The sequence below is a fragment of the Ursus americanus genome, chromosome 5 (assembly GCF_024610735.1).
Source record: "Ursus americanus isolate L20-20 chromosome 5, mUrsAme1.1.p, whole genome shotgun sequence".
Classification (NCBI taxonomy): Eukaryota; Metazoa; Chordata; class Mammalia; order Carnivora; family Ursidae; genus Ursus; species Ursus americanus.
The window spans coordinates 72,873,869-72,893,920 of NC_142131.1; the positions used below are offsets into that span (position 1 = coordinate 72,873,869).

Genomic DNA, 20,052 nt, shown 5'->3' on the forward strand with positions numbered 1-20,052 from the left:
TTGCTTTGTACCTCGTCATTTTTAACGACGGTCTCACATTTCTAGCACAGATATATATACTACTTTCTTTGCCAAAATCTTACTTTTCTGGTAAGCACCCTTCTTCGCATTCTTCCCAATCTAGGCACCTGGCCACAGTGAGGACGCAGGCAGAATCTAAGGAATATACTAGAAACGTAAGATCACACTTGCAGAGTCTCCCATTTTGAAAAAGCAACAAAGCAAGTTCCAGGAAACAAATCTCCTCCGTCGGTCGCGAAAAGCCAATGTGGAGACACCGTGTGGGTTGACCAAAGGGGAAGGTGAAAAAGAAGATCTTTAAAGGGAAAATAAATGGCGGAGGGCTGGGAGGAAAGTAAGGCTGGGAAAACCGCTGTTCTAAATCAGCAGAAACACTAATGGAAAAAGTGACACTTGGGCATTTTATGGGACCCGGGCTTTGTCTTGGCACCTACCCGCACTCGTCATTTGAGAGAACACTGTCCCTAAGTACTTTTCCAATATTCACACAGATTGCTAGAATAGATCCTTCTTTCGTGTGCTCTGGGCTTTGGCTTGTCTGGTGCGTGTTCAGCTCAATGAACTCAGCTGACTGGCTGGAGTGTACTGGAACCCAGCTGGGTAGACGCGCAGCAAGGGCACAGCCAAGTTTGTGCTCGGGATGGGTGTCACCGCTGCTAAGGGAACATGCTCCAATTCAAGGTGCCCGACCTCTGGGAGTTCCCCAGTAAGAAACTTAAAATTCCATATAGGAGAAAGAGAGTTGGAGCCCAGAGGAAGGTGCAGGCCGGAGTAACAGAAACCCACAGAGGAGTCTACACTCCTTCAGGTGCTAAGAGAACAACCCAGATCCCTGGGTTCTAGTCCCAGCCCTGCCAACTCATCTGCTATACCCCCTCAGGCACAGGACTTACCCTCTTCATGCTTCGGTTTATCCACCTGTAAATTAGGGATAATCAAAATTTTTCATAGGATTCTGATGACGGATTCAATTTATGTCAAGTGCTAATTCAGGGCAGGGCCTGGCACAGAGTAAACATTCAATAAATGTTCACTTTCATTAACCTCAATATTGTTACTTGGTATTAAGCCACAGAAGTCCTGCTATTTGGACGTCTTAATGATTTTATGGTGAGTAAGTGTTACTTCTGATTTTTTTTTTTCCCTACATAAAAGAAGGACCTAGAGAACATTTACCGGGAACAAGCTGGCTATGAAGGTCCTACATCACGATTCAAGACATCGTTTATCACCATTTATCTGTCATTCCCAAACTCTAGAACTGGACTTCTGGAAAATGGGACTTTCTTAAAAGGACTCTTTTACACTGCAATAATTTCACCCCCGATTCAGCCTCCGGCTCTCCAGTATTGTTCACCATTCCAGGGCCATCCAGCTCTGAACACAAGCTTGAGATGATTAAAAACAAACAAACAAACAAACAAAAAAACCCCAAAACCAAAACCAAAAAACAAGCTTAGATGCCCATCAGGACAAACAAAGTCCGTAGACGAGGCTCCAGCCAGCGTCTGGGCTGGAAAGCATGGCCAAGTCGCCTTCTCGGGAGGGGGAATATGATCCCCGAAAGGTGGACAGGGCGACGGTTCAAAAGGAGAGTGAGTAACTCGCTCGTCTGCCTTAGCCATTAGCATCCTCGACTTTCCCCATTTGGCGTCGCCTCCCGCCAACCCCTGCCTTATTGAGGGCACTCTGAGGGGCTGATTCTAGGTCTTTGAACAAAGGTGCGATTACAGTTCTTCCCTCAAGAGCCAAATCTGAAATTTGTCAAGAAATAGTGAGTTCTGTTTGCCAGTGGATTTAAGTCAAATGCCAGACCCTGCCTTTGTGTCCCTGGTCCCCAACCACACCAGACGGCCCGTGTTTACTCAGCGCCTTGGCTGCTCTGCTCGTGAAGCAGGGAAACAAAATGTGCTCCTCGCTGCTGGCTTTATAAAGGGCTTTGAAATCCCTGAAATTGAGTTGTTTGAAGTAAAGCTCTCTCGAGGTCACAAAAGACCATCTTGGAGAGGGAGGGGCTGGGGCGAAATCCCAACGCTCCCATTTCACAATCACGATGGAGTTACCACACACACACACACACACACACACACACACACACACACACAGAGTTCCCTAGAATTTTCCGTCAATAGAGGCCTCTCAGATGTGAAAATGAGGACTCCCTCTCCCCTTTGCTTTCTTCCGAAGAACAGAGCGGGATTATACCACCAGCTGTTTTCTTCTTCTTTTTTTTTTGTTTACGGTTTCTTGAGCTAAAGGACACCAAGAGGATAGGCAGCATAAGGTTCTGTCATGGCATTCTTGCTGCATCACTTGATTCCATTAATCCTGAGACGGCAGAGCAGGTGGTTTCTAGGGGATTCCCCTCCAGCCTGGATGCTCATTAGGCTTTGGGAGCATCAGTGAGAGAGTGGCGGAGGGAAGCACAGCCAGCCAGCCTCCCAACATGGCTTTCTTTGTGCCAGGAGGAGACTGGTCACAGGCGTGGCTCAGCCTTGGGAAGGAGAGAAGGACGGATGGCTTAGGGCCCCCCTGAATGCAAGTCTGGAGGGGGGCCGGCTCCCAGGCAATGGATCAGCAGGGGAGAATTTGATTCTGTGCCCCAAGGCTCTACTCACTAAACTCACCAGCCAACTATCCTCCAATTCCCCTTCCAAGTAATCCTGGCTATTTGAGGGCAACCCTGAGTCCCATAGCACCTCAGCCAGACTGGGATGGTTGAAAATGCTTGAAGGAAGGAGAGGAGAGGGGAGAGGGGGAGAGGAGGGGAGGAGGGGAGGAGGGGAGAGGAGAGGAAGAGGAGGAGGAGGAGGAGAGGAGGAGGAGGAGGAGGGGAGGAGGGGAGAGGAGAGGAGGAGGTGGAGGAAGAGAGGGAGGGAAGGAAGAAGGAAGGGAAGGAGGAAAGAAGGAAGGAGGGAAAAGCAGGAAACAGAGCAAGGCAGCACAACGTCCGCTGGTCAGGTTGTCATGTGAGTACTGCAGTCCCAGCTTTCTCACCGGTGGTACTGATAACATACTGAGAAGGGGCCAGAGTCAGCCTTGCCTTCAGGTGAGTAGCAGGTGCCCGTGCACTCTGACGCAGGGCCTCCCGCAGGATGCTGGGTCCGGCAAGACTTGCACAACTGCCCGATGCCTGAAATTCTGCTGCACAGTCATTAGCAGTAGCCTTCCTCAAAGAGGTCTCAAACTGGTGGACCCAAAGATGTTCAAATTTCAAATGCTTAATTTTTTTTTTTTTTTTTTGGACTTTCTGTTCAAAATCAGAGGCTCTGCCAACATGAGCCCTCTTTCCTGCAGAGTGACAACCATGTCGGGCTGGCCCTCTCATTCTCTACTGAGGCCGCCAGCCCTCTCGGGTCCCCACGGGGTGCCACATGCTGTCTGATTTCACAGATGTGGATGTACTTTGCCTACTTGTCGCACTTGCTACAGTCTGGTTTTACTGCAAAGTCAAATCTTGACTTTATCTGTAACACCTTCTGTTTGCAAGTGGACCTTCCTGTTTTAGGAGAGAGGGTACGGAATCACTAGATTCCTCCTGAATCTATTAGCGCCCCTTCCAAGAGATTGATCAGACTGACTACCTTTAAAATAAGAGAGTCATGGATGGTCATCTCTAATTGAGTGTGAACGAAGAAAATGAGAACAGATTTGGATTGAGAGGTGAAGAGAGACACAGAAATATTCTGGAAAGAATATCTGGCAGTAGAAATGATTCAGCTCTGATCTGACCCACAGGTATGTTTTATTTGTTCTGCCCACTATTTCTTTAAAAAAAACTTTCCTTTGGGGCAATTTTTAAAAATCAACTGATCAATGATGGACTGTTGGCCTGGGGCAGGGAATATATAAAATAAGCCTAGAGTAACTTGTAGTACCAGAAAATAAGAAAGTGCTAAAAAAAACAAGCAAAAACCACTGGAATGATGGAGGGTGGGGGCATCACAGAGGGACACGGGAGCTAACTGAGAAAGCTCCCAATGGGCAAAATTGGAACGCTTTGAGTAACAAAATAATGTAGTACTGGGGCGCCTGGGTGGCGCAGTCATTAAGCGTCTGCCTTCGGTTCAGGGCGTGATCCCGGCGTTATGGGATCGAGCCCCACATCAGGCTCCTCTGCTGGGAGCCTGCTTCTTCCTCTCCTACTCCCCCTGCTTGTGTTCCCTCTCTCTCTGGCTGTCTCTCTCTCTGTCAAATAAATAAATAAAATCTAAAAAAAAATAATGTAGTACTGAATTAAAACTCAAAACATCAACTAAATATTTACGAGTTCATACTGATATAAATAGATGAACAAGGTAATAAATTCGGGAGAAGAGACACATCTCCCATGCAAACGATTTCCACATAAAGTATGTAGATTCTTCACCCTCAAGCCCGTGAAGCTAACTCCCCTCTCTTAAGTGTTGGCCCTGCATAGCGACTTCCTTCCAAACAGCATAGTATGCGAAGAGGGAAGAAAGAGTAACCTTCCAGGGGAGAAACCTGATGAGGACTCCATCAGCCACATGATCAAGGTTAATCCCCTCAGTGACAATGAGGAGTCACACTGATAACAGGTACCCTTGATGTGATGTGAGGAGAAAGGCACTACACCTGCGTGGTCTTCCTTCCCCCCAAATCTATAACCCCAGGCGAATTATAAGAAAAATATCACATAAATCCTATTTGAGAGGCTCTCTGCATAATACCTGCCCAGGATCCTCAAGACTGTCAAGGTCATCAAAAACAAGGCCAGTGTGAGAACTGTCAGAGTCAAGAGGCGACAGGAAGGCGAAATGTCATGTGCTATCATGAATGGGATCCTGGGTCAGAAAAAGGGTAAAAGGTGAAAACCAAGGAAATCTGAATAAAGTATGAATGCTTGCTAATAATAACGTACCAATATTTGTTCGATAATTCTAACAAATGTGCCATACCGATGTAAGAAATGCATCTTAGAGAAGACTGGCTGTGATATGTATGGGAGCTCTTCGTACTATCTTTGTAACTTATGCTGAAAGAAATAGAAAATAAAAGGTCTACTTTGCAATCAATTCCACATTAAGATCTTGATCCCTAGCTCTTCGAGAACACACCATGTTGCATCAGCGATCCAAAGATCAGAGGGCGAGAGCCCCTGTTACAGCTGCCTGTCTATGAACTGCAACCTTATCTGCCAAGTGAAACGGGAGAGAAAGATGCCTTCAATCCCTCTTCCAAATCTCACGCAAGGACGTCTGAGCGGCAGAGCCTGGTTTCACCTCTAGAAGTCTACCTGCAAATCCAGAAACGTACAGAGAAGAGCACGCAAGAGCCGCTTGACCATATTCATGGTGCAGACACATCCGTCACGTTCGCTGTCCCCAACACTGACACCAAGTGTGACTGGTCACTTATCAGTGTCCTCACACGGTTCTCACACGTGTCTCTGCGTTCCTCACTTACAACCCATCCCTACGACATCGGAAGGGCCGCAGCACACTTCTGGTGGCAAACTCTGGAAGCCGATTCACATTTCAATGGTAATCCTACAGATTTCATTCCACAAAGTTCACCAGGCTTCAAACTACGCAGCTCAAAGCTGTAGGGGAGGAAAACGAAGAAGATGCCTTGTTCGCATGGAAAGCACTGCCGCCCTACTTAGTGGGGCACCCTGTGCACACAGATTGCCCTATCACAAGACAGAGCCTGTAACGTCATACATGTTAACCGAGCAAGAATCACACAAAATCGCCACGCAAATTAAATCCAGGGGCGGGATGGGATTTTTGAAACAAACAATACAAAACCCGCAAGTATTCTTCTTACTAGAGACATATTGTCCGCACATTGTCATACATCCAGACATGTAAGTCTAACAACAGACTTAACACTTTAAATTTAGTTACATAAACTAGAAGACATTACGTCCCTGCTTTCAAAGCATCATCACACCATTGATTCATTAACATTTTATAAACAAGAAAATCCAGCAATTGTCCTTGTAATTAGTCTTTCTCGTTCAATGAGCTGACCTAATAAGCATTCCCACTAAGACGTTCCAAAATGCCAGTGTTAGATCTGCTCCGGAAGCCCCTCTTTCCCTCGGAAGTCAAAACACCGGTTGTAAATGTCCACCCTCGAGAATCTTGCAACAGCTCAGAGGCAAATTAACAGGGAGAAAACAATATCCAGCTACTTGTAGGCAAAGGGAATCCTGACAAAATATCCGGCTACAGTCGTCGACTCTTCCTAACTTGTGTTTTTGCATTAAGATAATACCCGTTTGGTGGGGAACACGCAAACAGAGCAACAATTTTCCTTTCCATTTGCTAGACATCGTTTTCCTAACGGAGAATTGCCATGCAAGAAAGTGCAGTGGGAAGGTGAACCACAGGACGGGTATGAAGGGCCCATTAAGTGAGGCCCGGAACAATGGAATTACGGAGGTCGTGTCCTCCCCACGATTAAGCTTACACAGAATATCTGACAGATTCAAACCCCACTTGATTACCTCTACAAATGGGAAGCTCACTGTCTCCATGAGGTCTTGGGTTTAAATGAGCAACTGGCTCTACTTGGTAGAAGGGGCTTTTGTCGGGGAACTGGCGGCCCTGCTACTTACTGCTTTTCCAAGCAGCTCAGAACACAAAAGTTCCCTCCTTTTCCCACAGAGCCCAGTGGATAACTTAAATGAATCAAGCAGGCGGGCACTTCCGTAAGGCACTGCGGTCACCGTAACAAACTGGCAAGCCGACGCCTTTTAATTGGAGGGGATGCTCGGCAGCTGCAGAAGCTACACATGCAAACCTCGCATCACCTGCAATTTGTAAAGTAGGAAATAAAGATCACTATGTAAAATCCTCCTTACAAAGAAAACAAATAACCACAGCAACAACTATGCAGCCCCAACAAAACATGTCCTCATAAAAGACATTTGTCCAAATAGCAGAAAAGGACTACTGGGTTTTTCACCAACGTCCCATTTGCTGTGGGCTCACCCTTCCTGTTGCTTGTAGGCCACCAACCTCGGGGGCCTGCCTGGAGGCAGTGTCCTAGGCTCTGGTGTCAGACACACCTGGTAAGACATTCCAGCTCTCCGTCTATCAGACATGGGACCTGGGGTAACATTCTTGGGCCTTCTAGCCCTCTTTTTTCTCTTCTGTGAGGGACTGAGAACACACCCTCTTAGAGAAGTAAATTAGACTATGTAGGGAAGGGCTCAGCAGAGAGCCTGGCCCAGCGTAGGCACTAAATAGCTTGAAAATGCCTTGTCATGCTTCTCTGGACACACTCCTGTTCGTGCATGCTTATTTTTAAAAGGCATGGTCCCAAGTGAAAACTATTCCGGATGGGTTCAGGACGACAGCGTAGGACAGTCCTGTCAGTTCACAGCACTGCAAGCCTGGGCTTCCAGCGAAGCAGCATGGGACTGATGTCCGAATAGTATGTCACACTGCTGACGCAGGATTTAGCTCGTCGTCAGCGAAAAAAGCCCTCGGCAGCCCCTTGGACTGCTGTTTCCAATCTGGGCATAGCTCTCCTAGACTAACGAACTGTTGTGGGGTGGGCTGGGGGGACTCCAAACACGTGACTTAACATTCATGACTATTTGAGCCCGCCCCATCTATGGTACCGACCAACCTCCCAAGGGTACCAAGAATGTGGGTTTGGAGTCCGAAGGCATGTGTTGGAATCCTGGCTCAGTTTCCCTAGCTGTAAAAAAAAGGATAATAATAGAAGCTACCTCACAGGGGTGCTCTGCAGATAAAATGAGATAATGGAGAGAAAGCCATCAGCAGGGTTCCTAGAACATCAGCACTCAGCATGCATTAGTGATGGTGATGACGACGACGAGGATCATTTTTATGCTATCGAAATGCCAAAAACAGTAGCTGACTCTGGTACTCCAACAGAGCTGGGAAATGTCTGTTCAACAAGATAGATATCATCCGCCAGAACTATTATTCAGTGTCTATTTCAGGTTTCTTGGGTCATTCTGCCAAGTCATGGACAAGGATGCAAGAGAATGGCCTGATGAGCTAATTCCCGATTAAGGCACCAAGGGCTTAGTGGACGCCACCTTCCGACGAGTCATCCCTACCTGAAGATCCCAGGCCCATCTTCCCGGCGCCTGATTATAAAATAGCCTCTAGAGCTCTCAGACTCCTGCCTGCCCACTTCCCTGAGGGTGTGTGTGTGTGGGTGGGTGGGTGTGTTGGGATGGGGGGGCAGAAGCTGGAGGTGACCTTGGCTCCCCAGATCACAACACCCTGGCAGTACCTGATCCCAGGACGGTGCAGGAGCTCGGGGCACAGAACAAGATTCTTTTTCGGCCGTAACAACATATACAGTGGAGAAGCTGGTATCCCTCACCAAGTGTCTCACCTTCCCCCACTTCCGTCCTACTGCCTCGGCTTTGAAGCGCCTGCCCTTCTAAGGACAACTATTATTTCCATCTTTCTACTTGTAAAAGCAACATGTGCTTCCAAAACAAAGAAAAGAAAATCCATGATCCCCCTGCCTCTTCTTTTCGGAGGCCACTGGCATTGACCCCACGGGGCTCTCCACTGCTGTACCGACTCAACAGCACATGTGAGTAGCCGGCCGATTCTTTCTGTTTGCTTTTGGGTGTTGCTGCCACCATTTTACACAATCTGACTTAGAATCCACGTGCTATCCTACAGATTTCTTCTCCCTTTGCACAAGCCTCATGGACATCCTCCCGAATCTAGGTGGCATTTTAAATAGGTGCATAATACTCCGTATTAAACAGGTACCATACTTTGCCTGTTGAGGCTCTTGTTCTTCTACGTTTTGCTGCCAGAGAACAGTACCACTACGTGTGTGTCCGTGTGTATATGTCACTATATGCATCCTTACACGCGTTCTTTAATTTCTGAGGCTAGATTTGTGCAGGGACTACTGGGTCAATTATTAAGTTCTGCCAGATTAGATAACTGTACTCTCTCCCCGGCTTTAGGTTGTTTTTCCCAAGATCCTGCCTCCCCGAATATTCCCACGGCTCCGTGCACAGCAGTCTGCAGCTGGTCCTACTCGGTATGCGTGCCAAGGCTGAAAACCACACGGTGGCCAGGATCCTGCACCGTGGATCCCTATCAGCAGGCTGGGGACAAGTGCTGCCTAGAGTCACTCTGGTAGAAGACCGGGCAGTCAGTGCCCAGCCCCGCTGCGCAAGGGACAAGGATCTGAGGCTGGCATTCTGCAGAGAAACACGCCTCGGTCTCCCACTGAAACAATTTTTAGACAGCAGTTACGTAAAGCTGAAGTAACACCATGATAACACAAGTACCAAAGAACACGGGGATGAGAAAGTGAAGGATTTGGGGGCCAGCACGGAAATCGAACCAACGTTGGCACCATGGCTTTGAAGGGAGAGTGTGCTTTGGGGGGGGGCACACAGTAAATGAACACTGAAGCCCCTGCTGGTTTCTGAGCTGGGAATTTACTGTGGCATTTTAAGAAGATATTGAGAAACAGCAGTTTCACTTGTGGTGTGGAGCTGATGGCAAGCTGAGCCTTTGGACCATGGAGACGTCTCTCGTGAGCATGCTACCTCCGGGCCTGGGGCACCATGAGTCAGAAGGAGTCCTGGAAGGGAGGGGAGGCCCCCAGTGGGACTCCAGCAGGCCCAGGACGGAGATGGAATCTACACTCCTCCTTCTGGCACCAGGTCTAGCAAGACTTTCGAGAACAATCTGGCGGGGAAAGGGCAGGGGAGCTTCAAGGACAGCAGAATTTCTGTGTTGGCACACAAGTCCCTGAACGATGCCACGAGAAGACCTAAGCTTGGAGTGAGACACAGCAGGGCATGACTTCTGACAAATGATTAAGCTCTCTCAGGTTGGTTTCCTTATTCTGACAAGGCAGAGAGTACTCAGAGCCATCTCCTGGGCACACTCTGAGAATTAACGGAGACAGGGCACCTGAAGTGTTCGCCATCAGATGTGGAACATGCGAGGTGCTCCATGAGCATGAGAGACAACGGCTCTGACTACTCCATCACCATAGCTGTTATGGTCTTGTGGTCGCTACACCCCCTCCAGAAGCCTCGCCACCCCTACCCCAGGGCTGCATGGCACAAGCTCCCTCCAAAGCAAGTCACAGGACATCTCAGCTGGCCTGTCACACAACCCTAGTCTCAAAACATGAGCCAAATCTGCCAGGTGCTAGGGGTTGGTGCTGATTAGGAAGATGGCGGTGGCGACCAGCATTTCGGGACTTACATCCATGGCTAATTGTGTCTCCAGAAAAGTGTTGAGAAAAATAAAGAGCATGACCAAAGTTATGGCTGGGGTGAGGGAAATGAGGCAATGGGGAGCACGGTCATGGTCAACTGGTTCCCAAGAATGGTTTCAAGAAGGATTAGACTGGGATTCTGGGGACGGGCCTGGGGTCCCCTGACAACGCATTCCACCTCTTCTGCAGTGCTTTCGAATTCGCACAAAAGGAAGAAGTGGACCTGGGGCCTTAAGGTCTCTTCTTTCTTAGTGGTCTTAACTCTTCTCCAGCAAAGCAATTCAGAGTCTGACTCCACAGAGCTGGCTGGTCTCTGCGGGCTCAGTCCTGATGAAAAGGAGGCCGAGCAGGGCCTCGCTCTCCTAAAACCTGACTCACCACCACTTCCCGGCAGGTGCTGTGAACTGGCAGAAAGTGAGGGACAAAGGACTCATCTGGACCTAATTCCAGGCTCGTTTTCCCCTTCTGATTACAACACACTAGGTTCAACCATTGCTGGAAGGAGAATGACTCCCGTGGCCATGATGTTAGTAACCACTTGAACAGAAATGGGACAACATTTTCTTTTGTCTTCCTGCCAAGTTTCCAGCTCCAGAGATGGGGCTTTTAGGATTTCCCATAAAAGCCCAAAGTGGCAGCATAAATAAACTTACCACAATAATTACCCACCCCTCTTTCCCCAGCTTCCCCATGGAAACTCTTATCTTTTCTCTCAGTAGTTATTCTTCACGAAGCTCTCTCAGATTTATTACCTATGTGGGGCAATTCATCATCTAGGATAAATAGCATCTTCTTCCACTGGGTAGGCCTGTACTTCAAGGGGCTCTCAGTTCTATATGGTACACATAATTAAACTGGGGCTGGGGAAGAAGGAGCCTGTTAAGATAATGGGTTGTTTTCTTCGGAGTTATATATTCACAAAACAAGCTCTTGGCAGTGAACTTTATTTCTCTACTATGTTCTTATGCCGTTGGGCTCCTTGGAAGATACAACCACAGAGTTTTGGAGTCGCTGCAGTAGAGTGAAAAGAGCCTGGGTTTTGGAGAGCCTTACGGTTCAACAACGTGGACGCTGTGTGACCTCGGACAAGTCACGCAGATTCTCTGAGCCCTAGCTTCCTGATTTGTAACAGGGAGATGAAAAGTCCTAGGGAGGATTCTTGTAAGGACTGAAAATGCTATTTACAAAGGTCTAGTTCTGTGCCTGGTACAAAGTGGGTTTTTTTTTTCTTCAAGTTTTTAAATTCCTGTTACTTAACATACAGTGTCATATTTGTTTCAGGTATACAATTCAGTGATTCAACACTTACCTTGGAACAGCCGGTGCTCATCACAACACGAAGTGGATTCTTAATCAACGACACTTACAGCAGTTGTCTTCCCAGGGTGGAAAACCGGATCACAGTTCTCTGAGGGTGAGAGAATGTACAATGTATGAGTTTAGTTTTTCAGTGGTATTTTCTCTATAAAGATTACTACCTTTTGTAATATTATAATATGGAACAACTAAAGTGGAGGTGAGAGAATGATTTGAAGACAGTCAGGATGGAGACTCTCTGGTCTCGGTCCTGCCCTTAGCCAGGGGCTTTCAGAGAGAAGACTGGACACAGTCATCCCAGATCTAGAAGCCACCCTTAGGAAAGGAACCAAGATGGTGGTCATGAGGCAAAACTTTGTAAAGGAATATTGGTCAAAGAGTGTTAAGTCTGATTCGCTGTCCTCCTCTCTCATTAATTAGTTAACACATTCAACAAACATTTGTTACACACATCCCGTGACAGGATTTGTTTTAGGTCTTAGAATAAAACGAAACAAGTCTCTGCGCTCACGGGGCCCTGACCCCCCCCCAGTATTCCCATCCCCAGATCAGGGACCAAAGCCTTGAAGGCCACTATTCCAGGGTGGGTTGTCTAATAGGGTTTGTAGCCACTAGCTGCACGTGGGTTTTCATACTCGAATTTCTAATTTATTAAAATTAAATCAAATTGTAAATGCAGCTCCTCAGTCACGGGAGCCACATTTCAAGGCTCACCGGGCCCACGGGGGCTGCCAAGCAGAGCCTTCCCGGCGTCTCGGGAGTTCTACTGAACAGCACTGCCTGGAGGCTTTGTGAGCTGGAACCGTGCACACAGCCACAGACCTGACCATCTGGGGCACAATCACGGGGGGGTCCACAGCCACCTCGCCTGCCAGAGCTGTCCCAGGTGTGCTCTCCAGGGAGGACTGTGAGCCTGGACATTCTCTGCCGCGTCTCCACGAGCTCTTCCCCTTGCATAACCCTCAGACAGGAGAGACCTCAGCTCGTCTATATCCACATTCACGGCTTCCCCTCTGGAAAAACAGCCCTAGCCCTCCAGCTCCTCCAGCACCTTCTTTATACCTTATCTGCCTAAGCACCGAGCAAAGAATAGAGAAACCTAGTTACTGAGCCCCACTTGCCTCAGACTATCCTTGGACCCACGGTTTGGTCCCCCGTTATGGCTTTCCCACGGAAAAGCCCAATCCTGTGGCTCTCACATTTCGGTTCAGTTACCTACTCTGGGTCTTTTCTGCGTTGCCACCACGGTGGGACACGCATCACTGGCTCGGACCCTAGGCGCGCTTTCTTAGAAATCACTTTGGACATGCTCTGCCCTTCACTGGCCACTTGGTGCTGAATGTCTCATACCAGCAGGGAATGGTCAAGGTAGACCAACCATTTTAGAATATTCTTTGTAAATTACCATGTCATGAAACTATATGTTATCAGGATTCATGCTTGAGGTGTTCTCGGCCAACCGCATAGAATCGAACTGACACACATGAACTCGCTGTCGCGTATACTGTGCTGAGTGTTCATTTGTAACTTGACACAATGCAGACGGCTCAGTTCAATCCGTCACAGTAGAAGGGCAATGGCTTGGGTAAGAAAAAAAAGCCTCTCAGTTTTTAGAATGAATCAAAGGATTGATTCTTTTATGTAACAGATGTATCTTTACAATTACCTTACGACTGAGCTAAAATTAAAAATGGTGTCCCTTATCATACACCTGTCGCTGCATAAGAAGGTGGTGGGGGGAGGAATGTGCAAGCATGTCAGCCAAGGGCAGCTAATATGGGATTCTCCTGGAAAAAAGAAAGTCCACAAAGTTGAGGATTTATAGAGAGGGAGCAAAGAGCTCATGATAAAAATAAACTTATTTGTCCATTTTGCATTGGCCTCTTCTCAGTGGTTTCACTGCTCTCCCCCTTTTACAAATGTCCCTTCAGTACTCTTCCAGGTGTCCTGACTTGCTCGTTTGGCCTTCCTGGTCATTTCCTCCCTTTGAACTGGTCAAGCATGGCGCTGCTCAACCACACAGTGTGTCTAGGCAGATCCTTTCACTCTGAAAACATGGGCTCATGGTGGTATCTTCTGTGTGATTACGGGCCCCTGCTTCATTTCTTTCTCTCTCCCCCTCTCCCTCTCTCGACTCACATCTGGCATGCTCACCTTCTGCAAAGGTACCAAACATGTTCCAGCCACAGGCCATTTGCACCTACTGTCCTCTGTCCTGAAATAGCGACTTTCCAATTGTGTACAATTTGCCTGCCTCCATTTATGTATTTTGTTCAGCAAACACTTCCTTGACTGTTCTAGTCCCTTGTTCTCTCTTTTTAAAATTCTCATAGCACTTTCCACTAGCTGAAAATATGATATACATATTTATAGAGTATCTATTCCCACTAGAATGTCAATGCCATGAGGGCAGAGGCTGTATCAGCAGACTCTTGCCACATAATAAACCACACCAAAACTCAGTGGCTAAAAACAGGAGCCATTCATTTAGCTCCTGACTCTACAGGTTGACAATTTGGACTGGGCTCAGCTGAGCGGTCCCCTGGTCTGGGGCAGGTTCGGCTGATCTCCACTAAAGCTGGCTCCCATGTCTGCGTTTGTTAGCTGGGTTAGTAGAACGCTGGCTGGTCTGTGGCTGGGCTACCTCGTGTCTTTCCCATGGGAACTCCTCCCCTGTAGCTGTCTAGCTTGGATTTCTTCATATGGCAGTCAGGGTTCCAATGCGCACCTGATTTTCATCTCCCTGAAATGAGTCACATTTGTGACCGTGCCATCAGCCAAGTCAGAGTCAAAGGGCAGAAAAACAGATTCTGCCTGTTGTTCAAAGGACCTGTGACACTGCTTTGCAGGATCCTGGATTCAGGGAGAGGAATCTGTGGTTATTTTTACACCCCCAGGAACTGTATCTGTTGTAGTCACTTCTGCATCTCTAGCATTAAAACAGTGGCTGGCTCAAAATGGGCTCTCAACAAAAACTTTTTTCATGAATAGAGGTAAACTGCAGAGGGCCCAAAAGCAGGAAACGCCAAATCTGTTGGAGCATCATCACGGATGGAAGCTGGTGCTGTGCCAGTCACCACTGTATGCCCACTGTCAACCCTGCCTCACCGCTTTCTCTTTGTGCTGCTGGCTCAGGGCACGCAATCAGCTGGATCTTCCGACTCGCCCAGCCTTGCCCATGGGACAATGCCCTGTGACATGCGGGGGACAGAAGACCGGGTTACAAATATACACACTGGGGAAATTCCCACAAAACAAGAAGGCGATGGACGCTGGAGAGATGAGTCCTCCTCGAATCCCCACAGACATCCACTACAGATACACTATTTAAGAACCTGTCCCAATGCCTATTTTTGGTTCACTGATAACAGCGGCCAATATCTATCTGGAACACACACGCACACACATGCACACGCGTGCGTGCACACGTACACACATTAATTTACAGATGAGGGAAACTTTGCATTTAGCCAAATAACTATTCTTTCCAGAACAGCTCTGTAGCGAATGAATCAGTTGTTTTGTTTCTTTAAAAAATCACGTGGCTTGCTTATAGAGGCTGCAAAGTTCTCTGGGTACCATTATCATTACAAAGGGATCATTAGACTGAGTGGCTCAAACGCGCTGTAACTATCGTTTCAAGTAGTCATATGGGATAACACACAAAGACCCTGCATCACTGTCACTCCCATACACATGTGCATTAAAAAGCAGAACACCTCGAATTGGTTACTGTCATGCAGAGCAGCAGACAATTTCCACTGTATTGTAGAAAGACCGTGGCCTTTAAATCAAAGCTTCTTAAGAAGAAAAGAGAAGCTACAGAAAATATCTAACCCACAGCAAACCGGTATAACTTTTTGTTATTTCCTCCAGTGTTTAGAAGGCGGTTATACAACCACCAGCACCCTGACACGCATGCGTGAGCGCGCACAGACACAACAGTGCCCCAGTCTGGATCCAAGATCACTTTTTGCTCTTTGAACGGTCTGGGCTAGGAGGGAGACTGAGGCTGAATGGGAAGCCCGTTTGGGATGAGATTCCTAACTTCAGGGCTGTGGTTCCAAGCAGTTGGAGGAAGCCTGTGGCAGGTCGGGCAGCACCCCCGAGGCCTGCCCACAGCCCCGTGCCTTCCCATGTCAGGAATTTCGGCCTCGTTTCCAAGAGCCAGCACCTGCCTTTCTCTGCTCGAGGGCTTTCTGTACCCACGGAAGCCTGCTTTCCTGCCTGTGTCGCAGGCCAGAAACGGCAGAGCATTACACTCCCTGGCCAGGGGCCCTCAACCAACAACAAAAGGAGTAGCACATAAATGCCCGGGTCCCCTTGCCCTTTGAACAGGACAATTCTGAGGCGTAGGTTCTGCCAGGTTTCCCCAGCGGGGATGAAGCTCAGTCGCCCACAGAGGTAACCGCTTGATAAAGCCGCTTCGGTGGCTGCCCCCCTTTTCTGGTTTTATCCCCCGGGGTCCACTGCCAGAGCCTCCTCCACCCTCCAAATCAACGGCTGACTGCCGCGTTGGCTTACGAAGGAAGGCAAACTAATACAAAGCTCCAGCCTTCCAACCACCCCTCTCCCCCACAACACGGTCTGCCTGAATACCTTGGGTTGCTGCTTGGAGCTCCCTGGTTTTAGAATGTGGGCCAGGTGAAAACACAGAGCCCCTGAGGGAAGCCTCAGGTTGAGCACTGTGAGCTATTTCTATCTTAATAAACAGAAAGGATTTGACAACAGGAGGATGCTAAGAGCCTGGGTCCCGGAGGAAGGCGCACCCGGGACAGGTGCAAAGGGGACGGGGGATGGGCGAAGCAAGGGGCTCATCCCTCCATCCTCTCCCCGGGTTCGGAAGAGTCATGCTAGGCTGTCAAGCACAGCTCTAACTCAAACCAGAACACTGCAGATGAGGCCCATCACCCTGATTTCACCAGCAAGCCCTGGTCTCTCTCTCAACCTTGCACTCCTCCCCTTTAGAATGGGAATAATAATGACGTCGACCTCCAAGGTCTGTTAGAATTAAATGAAGCATTCCACATACAGCGCTAAACCCAAGGCCCGGACCCTCGTAAATCTCCCCGGACCTCATTCTGAACGAATACCTTTTTACGATTATCTTTATAATTTTAAATATCAGAGTTAAACCTGGAACTCTGGATTTGTCCTCCTGACCTGCCCAGGATTCAAGATCAAAGCAAAGAGGAACTCAAAAAGTCAGAGCTGTTGCTCTGTTTCTGGCTGCTCCCCCCCCCCCGCCCCCCATTCTCAGAGTTCAGGGGCATGCACGCACACACAGCCAGCCCTGCTGACTGTTCCTGTCCATTTCCTTCCTGAGTGGTGACACCGGCGACCCCGGGGCAGGGCGTGGAGGGACAGGAATCTCACGTGCTTTGAGACAGGCGCAGCAACTGCAACCCAAGCAAATGGCAGAGAGCTCCTGCAGGCCAAGTTCAAGTCTCCTGTAAAAAGCGCATTTATCCCACATCCTCTCCTGCTCGGCTCCCCTTCACCGCGTGAGCCTATCTGCGGCACCGGCAGCCGTCCAGAGCCATTTTTCAGGCGCTTTGCAGCAGATGTGATCATTATAAAATGCACCATCGGAGCACTATGGTATTTATTTGTTTTCCTTAATTTCAATTTTTACTAGCTTTCCTTTAAAGACAGCAAGGCGCAGATTGAGCCATAAACTGTCAGATTCCGTATCTTAATGAGGACACCAATTTCCTAAAATGTGAGATGATTTAAATTTCCAATCAAACGGACAGATAGGCAGATACACTGCAGCTCCGGAAGGAGTTGTAAAGCTCTCAAGCTCTGTTTTGCCCCTTTTAATCTTTATCAGCACGGAGTATTGATATGGACATAGAGGAAATAACTGCACATGCAAAATGAGAAGCAGTTCATCAGAACCAGGTCCTCGGGGTGGGGGTGGGGGTGGGGGCTGGAAGGGATTCTGGACTCCCCACCGGAGACCCCCTTTCTCTCCAGTCCCAGGGGGCTTAGACTGACAATGTGCTGGGTGTGATGTCAAGAATCAAGAAGATGGTGCAAACTGCCAGTTAAGAATTAGTAGGCAGGATGGCTGGAATCCTGCCTGGAACGCAGTGTTGGAAGCCCGCCACGTCAAAACTAATACATTTGCAAAGCCCAATCCAGACAATTAGGATAAGTCCTCGGTGGGCAACATAACAGGTGACACTCCTTTCTCACTGTTGTTGTTGTTCTTGTTTGCTTGTTTCGGGTTGGTGGTTTGTTTTGCCTTTGGACAAGGTGCGGGGAGAAGGTAGGACATACACTTTGAGCGCGCGATTTCCCAGATGCAACCATTTGCCTGGCAACTTTAACACCTAGAAGCTTGCCTGGTGCTGGCAGATAAGGATTTGAATGTGAGTAGTGGAGAGTAGGAGAAGGAGGGGGTGGGGGAGGGAAGCGAGCTAGAACAGAATATGTCAGTAAGCCAGGTTTCACTGTGAGCACCTGAGGCTCCGTCCCGCTGCAGACAGCAAGCCTCAGAGCTGCCCTGCTCCCCGGGCACAGAGGCCAGGCTTTTTACCCACAATTCCTGACGGAGAGCGGCGTCCAGGGTCATTAGCTCTGAGGGTGGAGCCAGACCCCGCGAGTCCATGGGACTGTGGGACAGTGCCCCAGTGCCCACAGAGGAGATGCTGCAAACTCCACTCCTCACGGTGCACCCTGTTCCAGCCGCAGGCCTAGTGGTGGCCGGGCGCCAGAGCAAGCACCAGGAAAACCCAATTCCAGTAAGCGCCAGCAGCCTTTTAAAAAAAGGACACGGTACTACAAACATGTGGGGATGTTTTGCTAGGCGCCCTGTTGCGGGCCTGGCGAAGGGTCCTCTAAGGGGATTTGCAATGCCTATCACACCATCCAGAAAGGATCTTCTAACAGCGGAGGGACGGGGTTCGGTGGGTAACAGGCATGGAAAAGCGAAGGCCTCCGGGGATGTGGGGCTCATTAAACGCAATCCTGTTTCTCCCTCCTTCCCGGCTGAAACCCAGAAGCCAAAATCTCCCCAAAGCCCTAAGTTTGCAGCCATAGTCATCTCTTTAATTACTGTGCCTGGTTCACTTTATTTGGCAATCATCGCAGCTTTTTATAGCCCTTTCCCATCTCTGTGCAAGGTGTCAAAGAATCCTAAAGACCCGGGGGAGGGGTGGGGGGAGAAGCAAGGGGAAAACGCTCACTCGGGCCAATGAGTGCGCTGCTGCCCTTTCTCCAGGTCACTGAAAAGGTAGCTGAGCTGCTCAAAACTGAAGGGAGCACAAGCTGGCAAAGCGCTAAGGCCGGAGGGACCACAAGACCAGATCTATCAAAACAGGGGCAGCCTAGGTAGTGTGCAGAGAGAATACGCGGTATGTCCTAGCAGACCCTCCCCCTCAGAACCAAGGGCTCCTTTCCCGAGCAGGGTTGTGGCCTCACAGCTCATGGCCTGGCTCTGTTTGGCGAATGATCTTAGTGAAAGGGGCTACCATGTCAAGGATACCTCCCCTCCCTGGGGGTAACCCCCAGTCGGTGTAGGGTACAAGCCCCCTCCACTTTGCCTCATTTGGGGTTTCTCTGAAGGCTGTACCAATTCCAGAGCTCCCTTTGGCTGAGCCCTCAGCTGCAAGCACGCAGTTCAGCTGCCTCGCAAACGCTGAGAGCGCTCCCCAGTGAGCTTCCTATAGGCAAAGTGCTGCTGTCGGGTCTGCATCCTGGGGAGCCCAGCCTAAGGCAGGTGCACACCATGGATGCTGTGTGAAATGGCAGATGTGCTAGGGCCCTGTCCAGGTGTTTCTGGAAAGCGCTGGGTCGAGGAAAATGTGCTCGGGGCAGAGAAGGCAGAAAAGACCCACCAAGGGTGGTTGGGAAGGCCCCGGGGGCCTGGCATTCCCCCGTATATTATCCCACAGTGTCTCATTGCATTCTGAAAAATTCGTATGTTGAGAATGACTGAAAATGTGAGTGCATAAAGATTTAAATTTCTGCACTGTGAAATAAAGAACTAGTACCATAAAAAAGGTAACAGGACAAGTGAGAAACTGGGGAAAGGATCTGCAATATATGTGATAGACAAAGCGGTGATTTTCTTCCTATATAAAGAACTCGTCTTGAAAACTAACAAGGAAAAGACCAGCAATCCAAAAAATTAAAAAGGACAAGGAGGGTGAACTGAGTTGGCAGAAAAACACATGATAAAATGGTCTTTTCACCTATAAAAAGATATTCAACCTTACTCAAAAGAGAATGCAAATTAATACTAACGTGAGATGTCATTTTCACCTCACAGATGAATCAAGATCAAAAAGTTGAATAGCATGCTGGGTTGGCATGTGTGTGAAGTAACAGGTATTCTCATAAAATTCTGGCAGGTGTATAAATTGGTACAGCCTTTCTGGAAGGCAAACTGGCAGTTTTAAATCCACAGACCCATTGACTCAACAAGAATTTGGCTCTTCTAAGGGTGTATAAATCCAAAATGTGTGCAAAGGCGCACATACAGGA

At 48.6% G+C, this 20,052-nt stretch overlaps 1 long non-coding RNA gene across 1 annotated transcript in view; it reads right to left on the reverse strand.

The window, feature by feature from the left end:
• Window positions 1-11,645, reverse strand: part of LOC148110148 (uncharacterized) — a 56,010-nt gene extending 44,365 nt beyond the window's left edge. The window contains exon 1 of the long non-coding RNA XR_015724335.1: window positions 11,552-11,645. This is a non-coding gene — a long non-coding RNA (uncharacterized LOC148110148). The remainder of the gene's footprint in view (window positions 1-11,551) is intronic.
• Between the last annotated feature and the right edge of the window lie 8,407 nt (window positions 11,646-20,052).